Here is a 21,824-nt window from a genome sequence, read left to right as displayed (position 1 = left end):
GATTCACAATGACATTGTTTTCGTATACTCCCATAGGTATTTGTGCAACCATGGTACTTTAGGTACTGTAGGGTACACCTGAGATGTTTCCAGGGTACTTTCAGCCATATCTTGGGGGGATTTGTAAGAGATTACAAAGATATGGTGTTGTAGGCATAAAGTCAACCCTATGGTTGACCAGTAGTACTTGGGTACTATATACCCCAAGTACTTGTATTGTTTCATTTGAACATTTCTATTGGAGCTTTCTTGTGTGTGCACTCTTGCTCACTTGTGTTCACAACCTGTCTCCACTTTGTTCTTACACTGCACTGCTACAATTTGCTGAGAATTATTGCTAGTGAGTATGATGTCATCAACATAAAGAACCAGCAAGACCAGATCTGATTTCTGTTGCTATACATATAAATTTGGCTCTGTGTGAGTGTTCACAAAGCCCTGGGACAGCAAGAACTGATGTATCTTATGATACCATGCACGAGGCGCTTGCTTCAGCCATACAAGGCTTTCCTGAGCTTGCATACCTTGTGCGCTTGTCCCTAAACAACCAAACCCTGGGGCTGATGCACGTAGACCTCCTCCTTGAGATCCCCGTTGAGGAAGGCGGTCTTGACATCCATCTGGTACATTGACCATCCATAAAACACAGCAAGAGAGATGACAGAGTGAATGGTAGTCATCTTGGCCACCGGAGCAAAAGTCTCCTCATAATCTATCCCCTCTTCTTGTGCATACCCCTTTGCAACCAACCGGTCTTTGTACTTCTCAACTATACCATCAGTGTGGTACTTGATTTTGTAGATCCATTTTGTGCCAACCACATTCTTACCAATGGGCGCATCAACCAAGTCCCATTTAGCATTCTTTTGAATGGATCTAATCTCAGCTTCCATGGCTTTCTACCATGCTGGATTGCCTTGAGCATCCTCAAAGCGTTGAGGCTCAGTTTCAGCTTCCATCACTTGGGTCATGAGAGCAAAATTCACCTCCTTCTTGGCATTCTTAGTGCTAGCCCTGGTTCTCCCCAATATAGGCTGATCTTTAGCATCTACAAGTGTCAACCTAGCCCATCTAGGAACTGAATTCTCAGCTGTTCCGTTGGGAATAGCGTCTAGAAGTGCATCTCGAATAACATTCTTTGCACAGCACTGATAATGCTTCCAAATATTGGGCTGTCCCTCCCCATGAGGTTGTTGCAAATTTGAAACATTCAAGGGAAAATAACCCTCACAGTGCTATACTCCACAAAGATGAATCTAATGCTTTTATCATCAAGCTTAGATCGATTTTCAGCTGGTACCAAAGCATATGCAACAAACCCAAACACTCGTAAATGATTCACCTTGGACTTGTATCCATAAAATGCCTCAAAAGGTGTCCTATCAACCAATGCTTGTGTAGGGCAGTGGTTTGGTTCTCAGTCAATGCTTTGAACTCCTTAAACCAATTGAACACTTCAGATTTGCTTTTCAAGAGAAAGAGCCAAGTGAACCTGGAATAATCATCAATGAATGTGACAAAATACCGATACTCTCTATGGGTTGTGACATTCATTGGTCCACAAACATCGCTATGCACAATCTGCAAAACCCTTTGTGCTCTTATTGAACCTGGACCATCCTTTTGGAACGGTAGGCGATGCAACTTTCCAAGAGCACAAGCTTCACACACCTCTTGAGCGGGCTGCTGTAATTTTGGCAATCCTTCAACCATATTATGATTATGCAAATATGCCAAAGCTCTGTGATGTGCATGACCAAACCTGGCATGCCATAAATCACCTGGAGTAGAAGAAGAGACAACCATAGCATGCTGATTATCGGGCTGAGCATCAAGCTTTTAAAGACCCATGCTAGCCTCATAAGAACCGGTAGCCACAATCTCATACCCTTTCTTTGAATCCTTGATCTTGCATTGATCATTTTGGAATTCCACAAGCATGTGCTGATCATGAGCCATGCATGGAATAAAAACAAGCTTTTTTCTCAAGTCAGGAACATATCAGACATTACGGATATACTTTTTCTTTCTTGAATCCAAAAGATGAGAACATCTCCCACTCTTGTGATGTCCTGAGTGGCATCATTGGCACAAGTAACATGTCGGCCATGAATATGTTTGATTTCTTCAAACCACTCTTTCCTATGAGTCATGTGCTTTGATGCACCACTATCTAGATACCAAGTATCTATGGCAGTAAATGAAGAATCCCCAGATGAAGCAAGAGAAGCATCATGTGCAACTAAATCCCCCCTAGCACCAAAGCTATCCTGAAATGCAATAAACACATAATCCTTTCCCTCTTGTGCAAAGTTTGCATGAGACGGTGAAGCATTGGCATTTTCAGATGGTACCACATAATTACTGCTTGTGCCTTGCCTCTTTTTGTCATTGGTAATCCTTTTCTAGCACTCAGTAATGTAATGACCAGGCTTCTTGCAATAATTGCATTTGCCTTTCTTCACCTTTGCACCTTTATTAGCATTCCCTGCATTTGTGTTTGCATTCCCCTCCTTCTCAGGCTGATAAGCATGGCTGGTCTTTTTCTAAAATTTACCCTTTCCATGAGTGGCAAGTGCTTGCTCACTCGAATGGGATGAATTGGAAGTCCGCATTTCTTCCTGTAAGAGCAAGTCACCTAACTCCTCAAAACTAAGTGGAGCAGCCTTGAGCATAATAGTCAAGGAAGTAACAAACATATCATATGAGGGTGCCAGACTATTGAGGGTGATAGAGACAAATTCCTTGTCTTCTATATCCTTATCAATAGCTGCAAGCTCATCCGAATGTGAGTAATCTTTGCAATATGAAGTAAAATAGTTTGACCTTCCTGCATGAACAAGTCATTGAGTCTTTTATTCAAAGCAACGCTTCTTGCTTCATTCTTCACATTCCACATACTTTTCACTCTATCCCAAGCTCCCTTTGAAGTCTTGCAAGACTTGATAGTGGACTTAATGTGTGTCTTCACAAACAATGCAATCAAAGGCAAACGCTTGGACATCCCTGCGATCAAACCTCTTTTGATCTTGCATGGGAGCAGTAGTAGAAGACCGAGTGGTAGTGGTCGAAGTGGATGATGCACTCATGCTAGACCCAGCAAGTCTAGCCTCATCACCATTCACAATGTCCCATAAGCCCTTTCCAACCAAGATATTCTTGAGTGTAAATGACCACAAAGCATAGTTGGGGCCATCCAACTTGTCGGCCTCAGTCATGGTCCCAAAGTTCTATGAAAGAGACATGATACTGGCTCGAGAATACCTCAAATAAATCTGCAAAGAAAGGCAACAAATGGGCACCTGAAATGCAACTAACTGCTATGCAATCGCTTCAGTGGCATATACTGATAGTGGCTGCTCTGAAATAGTAGTAAATTTGTCCCAAAAACTGCTTGCACTAAGCCCAATCCCTACTGAGATAATAAGTGCAAAAATCTGCTCAATCACAATCCCCTTCCGGGATACAAAATGCAATCAAGCACTGTACTTCTGCCCCAAAAAATTGCAGCCAAACAATGGCCCAAATGCAAAGTACTTCTGCCCCAAAAACCGGCCAAGCACTGGCGCAAATTGCAATATTCTGAAGCACTTCACGTGCTAGATTGCAATTTCAACTGCAAGTAGCTGTCAATGAGTCCCAAGGTTTATAAATTCAAGCTCAGTAAGCACCAAAAAGGCTTGTTCCAGCCACAAATCTTGCACCCACCAACACAATGGGAATCCAAATGCAAATCTGGAAGAGATGCAAACAACCTGTAGAAGTTGTACCCACTAAAAACAACTGCCCAAAATAGCCTCAAGCTGTGTAACAGTTCAAATGAACAATGTACCTTGCAATGCACTTGCAATATAGGCAAGAGAAGTTCTCGAAACTATCCTGGAATTGAAAAGAGTCCAGATCTGAGCAAAAATTCCAAAAAATGCTCGGAATCGCCTTCTGACAAGTCGTACGGACTCTTGGCACTGTCACACAGCTATCCGTATAGATTCGTATGGTCGTACGGATGTCCGTACAACTATACGGTTAAAATTTTGCAAAAACCCCCCCCAATCCGAAATGGTGCGGGACAGGTTTGTTTGTTTGCGGGCAGCTCTGAAATTTTGAAAAGACCTCAAAAAGTCAAAAAACAGCCGCTAGGCTGTTTCTGGCGATGAAACGAGGCACCGGACTGAACTAGAGCAAAATGTGGGCTGCCGGGGTCGAATGCGAGCTATGGGAGCTGAAACAGAACAGAATGTGGGCAACCAAGAACAAAACTAGGACACCAAGCTTGCGGGAGTCTTAAAGCAAGCATGGGGATGGACTCTAGTGATGAAACGAGGCACCGGACTGAACTGGAGCAAAATGTGGGCTGCCGGGGTCGAATGCAAGCTATGGGAGCTGAAACGGAATAGAATGTGAGAAGAACAAAACTAGAGCACCAAGCTTGCAGGAGTCTGAAAGCAAGCACGGGAATGGACTCTAGTGACGGATGGTCTGATACCACATGTAGGAACAAGAATGGAGAAGAGTTGCGAACACAAGTGAACTCCAACTGAAATGTTCAAATGAAACAATACAAGTACTTGGTATATATAGTACCTAAGTACTGGTCAACCATATAGTTGACTTATGGCCTACAACACCATATCATTGTAGATATCTCTATACCAAAGTCATACCATTGAGCAATCTCCTCTTGGGGAGCGATAGCAAGCTTTCTCTTCTTGGGCTCTTTCGTTTCAACGAGAAACATGAATCTTCTTGGGCTCTTTGAGTTTAATGACATTTGGTTGATGTTGTTGGCTCTCTGTACAGACCTACAGGCTGCGCATGCATCTTTGGATACTTCATGGGAGATCCTGGTGAGCATATCAGTGTGGCATATTTGGAGGTCCAAATGTACAAAGGTTTTGGATGGTTTCACCCCGCAAATACATTGGCTAGTATCTGGGAAAAAAGCGGTACACACCTTCGTAGCCATTTGAGGGACGATATAGTCTTCATGAGCAGCCTCAACCAGGAGGAAGGTTTTCTTCTTGAGGGAGTGGAGCGCCTCCTCATTCTTCTCAAAATCCCCACTAGCATTTTCACCTATAGGAGTTTGATTTTACCTTGTTTGGGTTTTGTTTTCTCATGCCTTGCATGATATACTTTTCCCTTGAGTTTTACTTGCGGAGTTTCATTCATACTTAATAAAAGTCTCTTTTTTTGGAATAAAAAGAAGTCATACCATGGGGCAAGATCATTTACAAGATCATTGCCGGATCAAAGGTTATTTGCATAATGGTTGCATCCCTCCCAATATGGCTTTGTTCCACATCGCCATATCACAGATAACATTGCCAATGCTTATATTGGGATTGAATATGCCAAATACACACAGCAGGATGTTCTACTCTTGCAGGTAGATATTGCAAAAGCCTTTGACACAGTTCAATGGGATTTCATCTCGCAAACTATGCGAGCTTTGGGGTTTGGACAAAAAATGCAGCAGGTTATTTACTGGCTTTACAGAGATAGCAATGCGGCTCGCATTCTTTCTGGGGATATCTCTGATGAGTGGACTCTTCGTTGTTTGGTCCGCCAGGGATGCCCTCTCAGTGCTTTATTGTATGCCATTGCTACTCATCCTATGCTGTAATATATTGATCATCTTGTTGCTACAGGATCACTTCATGGCTTGGAATTGGATGCTAATCGCAACATGGTTGCTCAAGCTTATGCTGATGATTCTTTCTTTACCCCGAAGAATACGCTCCATGATCTTGGTGCTTTGATGCAAGCCTTCTCTGTTTATGGTTTGGCAGCTGGTCTTCATGTTAATTTTCAGAAGTCTGAGCTGCTCTCTATGCATTCCAAAGACTGGCATAGTCTATTATGGCCCGGGGACATCATTCCACCCACTCAGTTTGTTCGTCATCTTGGTTACCCTTTGGGGTGGGAACTCACTCGCCGACAACAAACTGATTGGGTTTTGGCTAATCTTTGAAAAAAGCTTGAGTATTGGAAATTGGCAACTTGGCCTTTGCACGTTCGTCTTCGAATAGTGCAGTCCATCCTTGTGGCATATATTCAATTTTACTTGCCATTGATCATGTTCACTAAGGCATATCTTACATCTTTCATGTCTGTCTTTATGGAAATATTCTGGCGATCCAAACATGGCAGAAAAAATCTCAAGTTGCTTTCGATGCATCACATTTTTTCTCCCAAGATGCATGGTGGATTGAACATCACGGATATTCATGTGCATATTCTTGCCCACAGGGGTAAAATGTTGCTGCAATTTCTGCAAGGTGATCAGCCTTGGGCTCTTATGATTAGGACTTTGGTCACTCATATCAGTATTTCTGCAGTTGGTCATTGGCAACTCGATCACTAGGATTTCTTTTTTGGCTGAACTGATGGCACTTTGCCTGGCTACCCTTTTGTCTCGTGCTTACTTCTTGACTGGAAGCATGTTCTTTCTCATCTAGAATGGAATGGACGGCAATCTTTGCTTGGGAATTCTTTGAGAGCTAAAAGCATTCACTGGTCGAAAGTCTTTCAGCCTCCCTTGGCTTTACAGAAACCTCGACGTTCCTACTTTGTCTCGTTTAAAGGCATCACCTCGGTTGCTGATGTTATAGAGATGCTAGTACTATGCTTCCCTTTTCTCTAGCAACTATTACATATGGATTGGGCTCTCATTATTGTCCTTTGTGGCGACAAATTACTTCTATGCTTTCACCTTTTGTTCCGATTCCTCCTTTGGAACTCTAGGACCGGCTGGAAGATTGGACTTTGACTTCTCCAATGTCCTCTTCTCGTCCTTTGAGGCTATCTCAGATTATTGTACCTGCATTGTATAAAATCCTTTTGCCTCAACCTTGGGTTTCAGTTTGTTTGGCGAATGCATCGCCCAACCAAGTGGTGGAGGAAAAGATTACAGCAACTTTGGGCCTATAAAGTACCGCTTCGGCAACAGATTTTCTTTTGGCGAGTTCTTTTGGGAGTGTTTCCATCTGGACAGTTATTAGCTCATTGACACATTGCTTCTGCACTGTGCCACATATGTTGTGCTTCTTCGGAGACTGTGCCTCACTTGTTTTGGCATTGTCTGTGCTCTCGTGAGTTTTCTTATCTACTTCGACAGTGCCTGCGAGTGAGATTCCCATTTGTTCCGTTTGGAAAGTTCTTCTGGCCATTTGGGTTTCATCCATCCAAACCGGAGTTTCATCTTTTCTTCGTTTGGGTTCGCTACTGGGCACTATGGACTTTATGGACATATAGGAATTGTAAAGTCTTTGGTGATTCTACTTTCTCTTTGTTTGGCTTTTTTAGGCGTTCTCTGCAGCAATCTTTCTTTGATTGCTTGCAGACCCGCTGCATAGATCATGAGGTCTTTTTGGAATATACTAAAATTTTTAGTTGATGTAATTGTAGCACCTTATTTTGAGGTTGCTACTCATATAATATAATCAATCAAAGATTTCACAAAAAAAAGTGTGTGTGTGTGTGACAAATGTGAGTGTGTCACCAAATGATTAGGTGCTGGACATGCTTAGGAAGAAGTTGGAATACTGGAAGTTGGCCAGCTGGTCATTACATGTGCCATTACATGTCTGCTATCGCATAGTTCACTCGATTATCGTTGCCTATATCCAGTTTTAGATGCCCTTGGTAATGTTTCCCATGTTTTATGCCTGATATCGTGGAGATTTTATGGCAGTTATGCTATCGACGAAAAGCACTCAAGCTGCTTTTAGTGGATCACCTTTGTTGACGTAAAATGCATGGGGATGTCACTCGCTCGCTTTCTACTTGGAGGCACCTACTTTCCCACCTTAAATGGAATGGCATGGATACTCTCGTAGGAAACTTCTTGCATGCCGAGAGCCTTCATTTGTCGAAGGTGTTCACACCTCCATTGGCTTTGTAGGATCCTCGCCATTTTTATTTTCTTTGATCCAAAGGAATTTGCCTTGTGGATGATGTGCTTGATGCTGCAGGTATGGTGATCTCTTTTTCCACGAGCTGTAGTATGCTTTGGGACAACAGTTTTGGGACAACAGTATAGGCCCCCTCCTATGGCATTTATTGTCATGATGCTCCATGACTTTTAGACAATACCTCATCTTGAGATTCTTGGCCACCTCAAAGACTGGGTTCTCCAATCGAATGATCATGTTTGCCATGCACTACCATTGGCTGATATCATGGTTGCATCTTTGTATAAGGTTTTGCTGCCTCCTTGGGTTTCTCTTCATGCCAATCGCATTTTGTCTATGACACCACCCTCTCTTGGTGGTGGCTCTCTTGGTGGTGGCGGAAAAATTTCCTCACATTGCGTTTCAAAACTCCCTCTTCAGCAAAAGTTTTTTTAATGGCAAGTTTGACTGAGGTTCTTCCATCTGAACCGGGCTTGCATCGTCGTCACATTGCTCCTGCCAATTGTAGACAATGTCAGTCCTTACAGGAGTCTATGCCTCATCTGTTTGGCATTTCCTTGAATCTCATGATGTCTTTCTTTTGCTATAGTAATGGCTTTAGGCTCATTTCCCAAATGCTTGCTTTGGCAGATTGGCAGCAATTCTGGTTGTTTGTTTTTCAGCCTGTAAGTAGGGATATGATCTTGTCTTTTATTGGGGTCATTATTGGGCACTATGGACCCTATGGAAGAATTGTAACCATTGGGTCTTTGATGATCCTTCCTTGGCCAAGTATCATTTCTTTTGGGCATCTCCACGGCAATCCTTTTATGATTGTCAACATGTACAGGATCTTGATTATCCTATTTTCTTGTCATATAATGATATATTTTGATGTTTGTAGCCGGATGTTCCCTTCTTGGGGACTAGTTTTTGTTGTATAATGACAAATGAATTCCTCTTTCAAAAAAAAAACAGGTGTGTGTGTGTGTGTGTGTGTAAGTGAGAGAGTAGTGAGTGAGTGAAGAAATGGGAGAGCATTTGTGTTTGTATGCGGTGTGTAAGTTTGAGTGAGTGGAGTGAGTGAGTGAGAGAACTGAGAGAAGAGGTGGGTTGAGAGGAGTGAGAGTCAGAAGGGGCAGCAAAAGTGGGGGGGAAGGGGCTGGGAGGCAGAGTGGAACAATTCAAGGGACGTTGGACGTTGGGTAGGAAAACAAGCAAGGGGAGGGGGGGCGGATTAGGTGAGGAAGAGGAGGCTACTGAGAGGGGCGGCTAGAGGAGGGATGAGCAAGGAGGAAGGGACATAGATGACCTTGATCTTCTAAATTGGATTCCTTCTCCTCTTATACACCTACACCACCAGGTAGGCCTTCTTGAGCTCAAGGTTGTCCTTGGCTGAATCTTTCCGCCTTGTTGATGAAAATCAGCTTCTTCAGGTCCGTTGGGAGGCATCTATGGTATAGGTGAACTGATTTATCATCTTCTCTAGGTTTTCTTTAACCAAGATCTCACATGGCTCTGACGCCATGTGACAGAATTCACCATGCATGCACAATGCACATCAGTGGAAGCAACCTTTTACCAATAACAGTTCACACAAGGGATAGAAAGAAAGAAAGAAAGAAAGTTTATTAAAGTCTTTATAAGACCGATGGGTCTATGAGACTGTGAAAATCCTGATACAACGAGCTGTGGTAGTGGAGCTACTAAACGAGCGTCCATACCAATGCAAAAATGCAAAATGCCAAAAATGAAGAATGGCAGTACTAAGTCCTAAGTACAACATAGTGATGTCGGTGGTCGACTATATATCAATCTCAGCATCATCATCAATATCATCATCATCCCCAGCAACAGCAAGATATCAGGATGGATGAGGCAGTGGAGGCATGAAGTCGGCAATAGAGTGTTGTCGGCCACTCAGAGGTGCGCAGGCTAGCACGTCTCTTGGTCGTAGCTCTACGTCTAACCAGGGCTACTGTGACCCCCGTCGGTCGCGCTCCAACTCTAAACAAGGAGGGGATGTCTCCAAGTGTGATCTGTGTGTCGACCCTCTATCTAAGCTGTTGGGTCACGGGTTCTGGGTCACGGTCATGTCGAGGCCTCGTCTCGTTGGGATCCATGTCGATAGAGATAGAAGAAACCATGTAGATCTGAATAAATGCCTTCCATCAGGCTGAAACTGAAGCTCCACTGCAAGTACAATATTTGGAAAGCGCTATTGACATGAGCTCAAATGGTGTTGATTCTTTGTGTATTTGCAACATTAAATAGGCAATGAAGGCAAAGCCGATGGGAAAGTTGAACATTCGCCCAAAGGATGCTACGTGATTGGGCTGGCAGAATCTTGACGCTTTGAAACTGAAACTCATAGCAGCAAGTATTCTATCAAAAACCTACATCACCATTAGATTATGAGGAGACTTTTGCTCCAGTGGCCAAGATGACCACCATTCGTTCTGTCATCTCTCTTGTTGCGTTTTATGGTTGGTCAGTGTACCAGATGGATGTCAAGACCGCTTTCCTCAATGGAGATCTTAAAGAGGAGGTCTATATACATCAGCCCCAAGGTTTTGAGGTGAAGGGACAAGAGCACAAGGTATGCAAGCTCAGGAAGGCTCTATATGGGCTGAAGCAAGCACCTCGTGCGTGGTATCAGAAGATACATCAGTTTTTGCTGTCCTAGGGCTTCGTAAACACTCATACAGAGACAAATCTGTATGTTCGGCAACAACAATCAGAATTGGTCATGTTGGTACTATATGTGGATGACATCATACTCACTGGCAGTGATTTGCAGCAAATTATAGCAGTGCAGTCCTTTTTATGTCACAACTTTGACATGACAGATTTGGGCCTATTGCATTATTGTCTTGGCATTGAGTTTTAGCAGACCCATGATTGGATTTCTATGTCATAGACAAAGTATTCGAAGGGGTTATTGCAGAAATTAAAAATGGAGAACTATAAGCCTGTGGCTACTCCATTTGAAAAGGGACTCTAGCTGAGTAAGCATGATGTTGCTGAAAAGTTTGATGGCACTTTGTACAGGCAATTGGTTGGCAGTTTGATATATCTATGCTCCACACAGCCTGATATTGCCTACGCCACAGGGCCTTTGAGCCAGTTCATGCATTGTCCCACGATCACACATTGAAATGTAGTAAAGAGGATTCTCAAATATGTCCATGGCACTCTCTCTCTTGGCTTGCATTATGCTTCAGATTGTGATCTAGGGCTAAGTGGTTTCACCGACTCAGATTGGTTAGGGGATATTGACGACAGACGGTCCACTACTGGCTATTGCTTCTCATTGGGTTCAGCCTGTATCTCATGGCTCAGTAAGAAGCAAGAGCGAGTCTCTCTTTCCTCCAGTGAAGCAGAGTATAAAGATGCAAATTCAGCCACTACGGAGGTAATGTGGTTAAGGAAGCTTTTGCATGACTTGCATCATACACAGGATGGCGAAGCAAACTCTATCTTTTGTGACAACCAGAGTTGCATTGCCATAGCCAACAATCCTGTCTTTCATGCTTGCATGAAACACATTGAAAATCATTATCATTATGTACGGGATTGTATTTTTGATGCCTTCACTATTGTCCATCTGAGGACAATGTGGCGGATATCTTCACCAAAGCCATGTCAACAGATCTTTTCTTACGACATCAACATGGCTTGGGGATCAGAGACATTCTCACAATGTCAAGGGGGGTTGTGAAGTGATTCACAATGACATTGTTTTCGTATACTCCCATAGGTATTTGTGCAACCATGGTACTTTAGGTACTGTAGGGTACACCTGAGATGTTTCCAGGGTACTTTCAGCCATATCTTGGGGGGATTTGTAAGAGATTACAAAGATATGGTGTTGTAGGCATAAAGTCAACCCTATGGTTGACCAGTAGTACTTGGGTACTATATACCCCAAGTACTTGTATTGTTTCATTTGAACATTTCTATTGGAGCTTTCTTGTGTGTGCACTCTTGCTCACTTGTGTTCACAACCTGTCTCCACTTTGTTCTTACACTGCACTGCTACAATTTGCTGAGAATTATTGCTAGTGAGTATGATGTCATCAACATAAAGAACCAGCAAGACCAGATCTGATTTCTGTTGCTATACATATAAATTTGGCTCTGTGTGAGTGTTCACAAAGCCCTGGGACAGCAAGAACTGATGTATCTTATGATACCATGCACGAGGCGCTTGCTTCAGCCATACAAGGCTTTCCTGAGCTTGCATACCTTGTGCGCTTGTCCCTAAACAACCAAACCCTGGGGCTGATGCACGTAGACCTCCTCCTTGAGATCCCCGTTGAGGAAGGCGGTCTTGACATCCATCTGGTACATTGACCATCCATAAAACACAGCAAGAGAGATGACAGAGTGAATGGTAGTCATCTTGGCCACCGGAGCAAAAGTCTCCTCATAATCTATCCCCTCTTCTTGTGCATACCCCTTTGCAACCAACCGGTCTTTGTACTTCTCAACTATACCATCAGTGTGGTACTTGATTTTGTAGATCCATTTTGTGCCAACCACATTCTTACCAATGGGCGCATCAACCAAGTCCCATTTAGCATTCTTTTGAATGGATCTAATCTCAGCTTCCATGGCTTTCTACCATGCTGGATTGCCTTGAGCATCCTCAAAGCGTTGAGGCTCAGTTTCAGCTTCCATCACTTGGGTCATGAGAGCAAAATTCACCTCCTTCTTGGCATTCTTAGTGCTAGCCCTGGTTCTCCCCAATATAGGCTGATCTTTAGCATCTACAAGTGTCAACCTAGCCCATCTAGGAACTGAATTCTCAGCTGTTCCGTTGGGAATAGCGTCTAGAAGTGCATCTCGAATAACATTCTTTGCACAGCACTGATAATGCTTCCAAATATTGGGCTGTCCCTCCCCATGAGGTTGTTGCAAATTTGAAACATTCAAGGGAAAATAACCCTCACAGTGCTATACTCCACAAAGATGAATCTAATGCTTTTATCATCAAGCTTAGATCGATTTTCAGCTGGTACCAAAGCATATGCAACAAACCCAAACACTCGTAAATGATTCACCTTGGACTTGTATCCATAAAATGCCTCAAAAGGTGTCCTATCAACCAATGCTTGTGTAGGGCAGTGGTTTGGTTCTCAGTCAATGCTTTGAACTCCTTAAACCAATTGAACACTTCAGATTTGCTTTTCAAGAGAAAGAGCCAAGTGAACCTGGAATAATCATCAATGAATGTGACAAAATACCGATACTCTCTATGGGTTGTGACATTCATTGGTCCACAAACATCGCTATGCACAATCTGCAAAACCCTTTGTGCTCTTATTGAACCTGGACCATCCTTTTGGAACGGTAGGCGATGCAACTTTCCAAGAGCACAAGCTTCACACACCTCTTGAGCGGGCTGCTGTAATTTTGGCAATCCTTCAACCATATTATGATTATGCAAATATGCCAAAGCTCTGTGATGTGCATGACCAAACCTGGCATGCCATAAATCACCTGGAGTAGAAGAAGAGACAACCATAGCATGCTGATTATCGGGCTGAGCATCAAGCTTTTAAAGACCCATGCTAGCCTCATAAGAACCGGTAGCCACAATCTCATACCCTTTCTTTGAATCCTTGATCTTGCATTGATCATTTTGGAATTCCACAAGCATGTGCTGATCATGAGCCATGCATGGAATAAAAACAAGCTTTTTTCTCAAGTCAGGAACATATCAGACATTACGGATATACTTTTTCTTTCTTGAATCCAAAAGATGAGAACATCTCCCACTCTTGTGATGTCCTGAGTGGCATCATTGGCACAAGTAACATGTCGGCCATGAATATGTTTGATTTCTTCAAACCACTCTTTCCTATGAGTCATGTGCTTTGATGCACCACTATCTAGATACCAAGTATCTATGGCAGTAAATGAAGAATCCCCAGATGAAGCAAGAGAAGCATCATGTGCAACTAAATCCCCCCTAGCACCAAAGCTATCCTGAAATGCAATAAACACATAATCCTTTCCCTCTTGTGCAAAGTTTGCATGAGACGGTGAAGCATTGGCATTTTCAGATGGTACCACATAATTACTGCTTGTGCCTTGCCTCTTTTTGTCATTGGTAATCCTTTTCTAGCACTCAGTAATGTAATGACCAGGCTTCTTGCAATAATTGCATTTGCCTTTCTTCACCTTTGCACCTTTATTAGCATTCCCTGCATTTGTGTTTGCATTCCCCTCCTTCTCAGGCTGATAAGCATGGCTGGTCTTTTTCTAAAATTTACCCTTTCCATGAGTGGCAAGTGCTTGCTCACTCGAATGGGATGAATTGGAAGTCCGCATTTCTTCCTGTAAGAGCAAGTCACCTAACTCCTCAAAACTAAGTGGAGCAGCCTTGAGCATAATAGTCAAGGAAGTAACAAACATATCATATGAGGGTGCCAGACTATTGAGGGTGATAGAGACAAATTCCTTGTCTTCTATATCCTTATCAATAGCTGCAAGCTCATCCGAATGTGAGTAATCTTTGCAATATGAAGTAAAATAGTTTGACCTTCCTGCATGAACAAGTCATTGAGTCTTTTATTCAAAGCAACGCTTCTTGCTTCATTCTTCACATTCCACATACTTTTCACTCTATCCCAAGCTCCCTTTGAAGTCTTGCAAGACTTGATAGTGGACTTAATGTGTGTCTTCACAAACAATGCAATCAAAGGCAAACGCTTGGACATCCCTGCGATCAAACCTCTTTTGATCTTGCATGGGAGCAGTAGTAGAAGACCGAGTGGTAGTGGTCGAAGTGGATGATGCACTCATGCTAGACCCAGCAAGTCTAGCCTCATCACCATTCACAATGTCCCATAAGCCCTTTCCAACCAAGATATTCTTGAGTGTAAATGACCACAAAGCATAGTTGGGGCCATCCAACTTGTCGGCCTCAGTCATGGTCCCAAAGTTCTATGAAAGAGACATGATACTGGCTCGAGAATACCTCAAATAAATCTGCAAAGAAAGGCAACAAATGGGCACCTGAAATGCAACTAACTGCTATGCAATCGCTTCAGTGGCATATACTGATAGTGGCTGCTCTGAAATAGTAGTAAATTTGTCCCAAAAACTGCTTGCACTAAGCCCAATCCCTACTGAGATAATAAGTGCAAAAATCTGCTCAATCACAATCCCCTTCCGGGATACAAAATGCAATCAAGCACTGTACTTCTGCCCCAAAAAATTGCAGCCAAACAATGGCCCAAATGCAAAGTACTTCTGCCCCAAAAACCGGCCAAGCACTGGCGCAAATTGCAATATTCTGAAGCACTTCACGTGCTAGATTGCAATTTCAACTGCAAGTAGCTGTCAATGAGTCCCAAGGTTTATAAATTCAAGCTCAGTAAGCACCAAAAAGGCTTGTTCCAGCCACAAATCTTGCACCCACCAACACAATGGGAATCCAAATGCAAATCTGGAAGAGATGCAAACAACCTGTAGAAGTTGTACCCACTAAAAACAACTGCCCAAAATAGCCTCAAGCTGTGTAACAGTTCAAATGAACAATGTACCTTGCAATGCACTTGCAATATAGGCAAGAGAAGTTCTCGAAACTATCCTGGAATTGAAAAGAGTCCAGATCTGAGCAAAAATTCCAAAAAATGCTCGGAATCGCCTTCTGACAAGTCGTACGGACTCTTGGCACTGTCACACAGCTATCCGTATAGATTCGTATGGTCGTACGGATGTCCGTACAACTATACGGTTAAAATTTTGCAAAAACCCCCCCCAATCCGAAATGGTGCGGGACAGGTTTGTTTGTTTGCGGGCAGCTCTGAAATTTTGAAAAGACCTCAAAAAGTCAAAAAACAGCCGCTAGGCTGTTTCTGGCGATGAAACGAGGCACCGGACTGAACTAGAGCAAAATGTGGGCTGCCGGGGTCGAATGCGAGCTATGGGAGCTGAAACAGAACAGAATGTGGGCAACCAAGAACAAAACTAGGACACCAAGCTTGCGGGAGTCTTAAAGCAAGCATGGGGATGGACTCTAGTGATGAAACGAGGCACCGGACTGAACTGGAGCAAAATGTGGGCTGCCGGGGTCGAATGCAAGCTATGGGAGCTGAAACGGAATAGAATGTGAGAAGAACAAAACTAGAGCACCAAGCTTGCAGGAGTCTGAAAGCAAGCACGGGAATGGACTCTAGTGACGGATGGTCTGATACCACATGTAGGAACAAGAATGGAGAAGAGTTGCGAACACAAGTGAACTCCAACTGAAATGTTCAAATGAAACAATACAAGTACTTGGTATATATAGTACCTAAGTACTGGTCAACCATATAGTTGACTTATGGCCTACAACACCATATCATTGTAGATATCTCTATACCAAAGTCATACCATTGAGCAATCTCCTCTTGGGGAGCGATAGCAAGCTTTCTCTTCTTGGGCTCTTTCGTTTCAACGAGAAACATGAATCTTCTTGGGCTCTTTGAGTTTAATGACATTTGGTTGATGTTGTTGGCTCTCTGTACAGACCTACAGGCTGCGCATGCATCTTTGGATACTTCATGGGAGATCCTGGTGGAGCATATCAGTGTGGCATATTTGGAGGTCCAAATGTACAAAGGTTTTGGATGGTTTCACCCCGCAAATACATTGGCTAGTATCTGGGAAAAAAGCGGTACACACCTTCGTAGCCATTTGAGGGACGATATAGTCTTCATGAGCAGCCTCAACCAGGAGGAAGGTTTTCTTCTTGAGGGAGTGGAGCGCCTCCTCATTCTTCTCAAAATCCCCACTAGCATTTTCACCTATAGGAGTTTGATTTTACCTTGTTTGGGTTTTGTTTTCTCATGCCTTGCATGATATACTTTTCCCTTGAGTTTTACTTGCGGAGTTTCATTCATACTTAATAAAAGTCTCTTTTTTTGGAATAAAAAGAAGTCATACCATGGGGCAAGATCATTTACAAGATCATTGCCGGATCAAAGGTTATTTGCATAATGGTTGCATCCCTCCCAATATGGCTTTGTTCCACATCGCCATATCACAGATAACATTGCCAATGCTTATATTGGGATTGAATATGCCAAATACACACAGCAGGATGTTCTACTCTTGCAGGTAGATATTGCAAAAGCCTTTGACACAGTTCAATGGGATTTCATCTCGCAAACTATGCGAGCTTTGGGGTTTGGACAAAAAATGCAGCAGGTTATTTACTGGCTTTACAGAGATAGCAATGCGGCTCGCATTCTTTCTGGGGATATCTCTGATGAGTGGACTCTTCGTTGTTTGGTCCGCCAGGGATGCCCTCTCAGTGCTTTATTGTATGCCATTGCTACTCATCCTATGCTGTAATATATTGATCATCTTGTTGCTACAGGATCACTTCATGGCTTGGAATTGGATGCTAATCGCAACATGGTTGCTCAAGCTTATGCTGATGATTCTTTCTTTACCCCGAAGAATACGCTCCATGATCTTGGTGCTTTGATGCAAGCCTTCTCTGTTTATGGTTTGGCAGCTGGTCTTCATGTTAATTTTCAGAAGTCTGAGCTGCTCTCTATGCATTCCAAAGACTGGCATAGTCTATTATGGCCCGGGGACATCATTCCACCCACTCAGTTTGTTCGTCATCTTGGTTACCCTTTGGGGTGGGAACTCACTCGCCGACAACAAACTGATTGGGTTTTGGCTAATCTTTGAAAAAAGCTTGAGTATTGGAAATTGGCAACTTGGCCTTTGCACGTTCGTCTTCGAATAGTGCAGTCCATCCTTGTGGCATATATTCAATTTTACTTGCCATTGATCATGTTCACTAAGGCATATCTTACATCTTTCATGTCTGTCTTTATGGAAATATTCTGGCGATCCAAACATGGCAGAAAAAATCTCAAGTTGCTTTCGATGCATCACATTTTTTCTCCCAAGATGCATGGTGGATTGAACATCACGGATATTCATGTGCATATTCTTGCCCACAGGGGTAAAATGTTGCTGCAATTTCTGCAAGGTGATCAGCCTTGGGCTCTTATGATTAGGACTTTGGTCACTCATATCAGTATTTCTGCAGTTGGTCATTGGCAACTCGATCACTAGGATTTCTTTTTTGGCTGAACTGATGGCACTTTGCCTGGCTACCCTTTTGTCTCGTGCTTACTTCTTGACTGGAAGCATGTTCTTTCTCATCTAGAATGGAATGGACGGCAATCTTTGCTTGGGAATTCTTTGAGAGCTAAAAGCATTCACTGGTCGAAAGTCTTTCAGCCTCCCTTGGCTTTACAGAAACCTCGACGTTCCTACTTTGTCTCGTTTAAAGGCATCACCTCGGTTGCTGATGTTATAGAGATGCTAGTACTATGCTTCCCTTTTCTCTAGCAACTATTACATATGGATTGGGCTCTCATTATTGTCCTTTGTGGCGACAAATTACTTCTATGCTTTCACCTTTTGTTCCGATTCCTCCTTTGGAACTCTAGGACCGGCTGGAAGATTGGACTTTGACTTCTCCAATGTCCTCTTCTCGTCCTTTGAGGCTATCTCAGATTATTGTACCTGCATTGTATAAAATCCTTTTGCCTCAACCTTGGGTTTCAGTTTGTTTGGCGAATGCATCGCCCAACCAAGTGGTGGAGGAAAAGATTACAGCAACTTTGGGCCTATAAAGTACCGCTTCGGCAACAGATTTTCTTTTGGCGAGTTCTTTTGGGAGTGTTTCCATCTGGACAGTTATTAGCTCATTGACACATTGCTTCTGCACTGTGCCACATATGTTGTGCTTCTTCGGAGACTGTGCCTCACTTGTTTTGGCATTGTCTGTGCTCTCGTGAGTTTTCTTATCTACTTCGACAGTGCCTGCGAGTGAGATTCCCATTTGTTCCGTTTGGAAAGTTCTTCTGGCCATTTGGGTTTCATCCATCCAAACCGGAGTTTCATCTTTTCTTCGTTTGGGTTCGCTACTGGGCACTATGGACTTTATGGACATATAGGAATTGTAAAGTCTTTGGTGATTCTACTTTCTCTTTGTTTGGCTTTTTTAGGCGTTCTCTGCAGCAATCTTTCTTTGATTGCTTGCAGACCCGCTGCATAGATCATGAGGTCTTTTTGGAATATACTAAAATTTTTAGTTGATGTAATTGTAGCACCTTATTTTGAGGTTGCTACTCATATAATATAATCAATCAAAGATTTCACAAAAAAAAGTGTGTGTGTGTGTGACAAATGTGAGTGTGTCACCAAATGATTAGGTGCTGGACATGCTTAGGAAGAAGTTGGAATACTGGAAGTTGGCCAGCTGGTCATTACATGTGCCATTACATGTCTGCTATCGCATAGTTCACTCGATTATCGTTGCCTATATCCAGTTTTAGATGCCCTTGGTAATGTTTCCCATGTTTTATGCCTGATATCGTGGAGATTTTATGGCAGTTATGCTATCGACGAAAAGCACTCAAGCTGCTTTTAGTGGATCACCTTTGTTGACGTAAAATGCATGGGGATGTCACTCGCTCGCTTTCTACTTGGAGGCACCTACTTTCCCACCTTAAATGGAATGGCATGGATACTCTCGTAGGAAACTTCTTGCATGCCGAGAGCCTTCATTTGTCGAAGGTGTTCACACCTCCATTGGCTTTGTAGGATCCTCGCCATTTTTATTTTCTTTGATCCAAAGGAATTTGCCTTGTGGATGATGTGCTTGATGCTGCAGGTATGGTGATCTCTTTTTCCACGAGCTGTAGTATGCTTTGGGACAACAGTTTTGGGACAACAGTATAGGCCCCCTCCTATGGCATTTATTGTCATGATGCTCCATGACTTTTAGACAATACCTCATCTTGAGATTCTTGGCCACCTCAAAGACTGGGTTCTCCAATCGAATGATCATGTTTGCCATGCACTACCATTGGCTGATATCATGGTTGCATCTTTGTATAAGGTTTTGCTGCCTCCTTGGGTTTCTCTTCATGCCAATCGCATTTTGTCTATGACACCACCCTCTCTTGGTGGTGGCTCTCTTGGTGGTGGCGGAAAAATTTCCTCACATTGCGTTTCAAAACTCCCTCTTCAGCAAAAGTTTTTTTAATGGCAAGTTTGACTGAGGTTCTTCCATCTGAACCGGGCTTGCATCGTCGTCACATTGCTCCTGCCAATTGTAGACAATGTCAGTCCTTACAGGAGTCTATGCCTCATCTGTTTGGCATTTCCTTGAATCTCATGATGTCTTTCTTTTGCTATAGTAATGGCTTTAGGCTCATTTCCCAAATGCTTGCTTTGGCAGATTGGCAGCAATTCTGGTTGTTTGTTTTTCAGCCTGTAAGTAGGGATATGATCTTGTCTTTTATTGGGGTCATTATTGGGCACTATGGACCCTATGGAAGAATTGTAACCATTGGGTCTTTGATGATCCTTCCTTGGCCAAGTATCATTTCTTTTGGGCATCTCCACGGCAATCCTTTTATGATTGTCAACATGTACAGGATCTTGATTATCCTATTTTCTTGTCATATAATGATATATTTTGATGTTTGTAGCCGGATGTTCCCTTCTTGGGGACTAGTTTTTGTTGTATAATGACAAATGAATTCCTCTTTCAAAAAAAAAACAGGTGTGTGTGTGTGTGTGTGTGTAAGTGAGAGAGTAGTGAGTGAGTGAAGAAATGGGAGAGCATTTGTGTTTGTATGCGGTGTGTAAGTTTGAGTGAGTGGAGTGAGTGAGTGAGAGAACTGAGAGAAGAGGTGGGTTGAGAGGAGTGAGAGTCAGAAGGGGCAGCAAAAGTGGGGGGGAAGGGGCTGGGAGGCAGAGTGGAACAATTCAAGGGACGTTGGACGTTGGGTAGGAAAACAAGCAAGGGGAGGGGGGGCGGATTAGGTGAGGAAGAGGAGGCTACTGAGAGGGGCGGCTAGAGGAGGGATGAGCAAGGAGGAAGGGACATAGATGACCTTGATCTTCTAAATTGGATTCCTTCTCCTCTTATACACCTACACCACCAGGTAGGCCTTCTTGAGCTCAAGGTTGTCCTTGGCTGAATCTTTCCGCCTTGTTGATGAAAATCAGCTTCTTCAGGTCCGTTGGGAGGCATCTATGGTATAGGTGAACTGATTTATCATCTTCTCTAGGTTTTCTTTAACCAAGATCTCACATGGCTCTGACGCCATGTGACAGAATTCACCATGCATGCACAATGCACATCAGTGGAAGCAACCTTTTACCAATAACAGTTCACACAAGGGATAGAAAGAAAGAAAGAAAGAAAGTTTATTAAAGTCTTTATAAGACCGATGGGTCTATGAGACTGTGAAAATCCTGATACAACGAGCTGTGGTAGTGGAGCTACTAAACGAGCGTCCATACCAATGCAAAAATGCAAAATGCCAAAAATGAAGAATGGCAGTACTAAGTCCTAAGTACAACATAGTGATGTCGGTGGTCGACTATATATCAATCTCAGCATCATCATCAATATCATCATCATCCCCAGCAACAGCAAGATATCAGGATGGATGAGGCAGTGGAGGCATGAAGTCGGCAATAGAGTGTTGTCGGCCACTCAGAGGTGCGCAGGCTAGCACGTCTCTTGGTCGTAGCTCTACGTCTAACCAGGGCTACTGTGACCCCCGTCGGTCGCGCTCCAACTCTAAACAAGGAGGGGATGTCTCCAAGTGTGATCTGTGTGTCGACCCTCTATCTGAGCTGTTGGGTCACGGGTTCTGGGTCACGGTCATGTCGAGGCCTCGTCTCGTTGGGATCCATGTCGATAGAGATAGAAGAAACCATGTAGATCTGAATAAATGCCTTCCATCAGGCTGAAACTGAAGCTCCACTGCAAGTACAATATTTGGAAAGCGCTATTGACATGAGCTCAAATGGTGTTGATTCTTTGTGTATTTGCAACATTAAATAGGCAATGAAGGCAAAGCCGATGGGAAAGTTGAACAT

At 43.2% G+C, this 21,824-nt stretch overlaps 1 pseudogene across 1 annotated transcript in view; it reads right to left on the bottom strand.

The window, feature by feature from the left end:
• Positions 1-21,824, bottom strand: part of LOC147886863 (uncharacterized) — a 69,582-nt pseudogene that overhangs the window by 36,027 nt on the left and 11,731 nt on the right. The window lies entirely within an intron of this gene.

This window comes from Dipteris shenzhenensis, chromosome 23 (assembly GCF_047967505.1).
Source record: "Dipteris shenzhenensis isolate YYH24624 ecotype China chromosome 23, Dip_SZ_1.0, whole genome shotgun sequence".
NCBI lineage: Eukaryota > Viridiplantae > Streptophyta > Polypodiopsida > Gleicheniales > Dipteridaceae > Dipteris > Dipteris shenzhenensis.
This window is presented reverse-complemented; position numbering and strand designations above follow the sequence as displayed.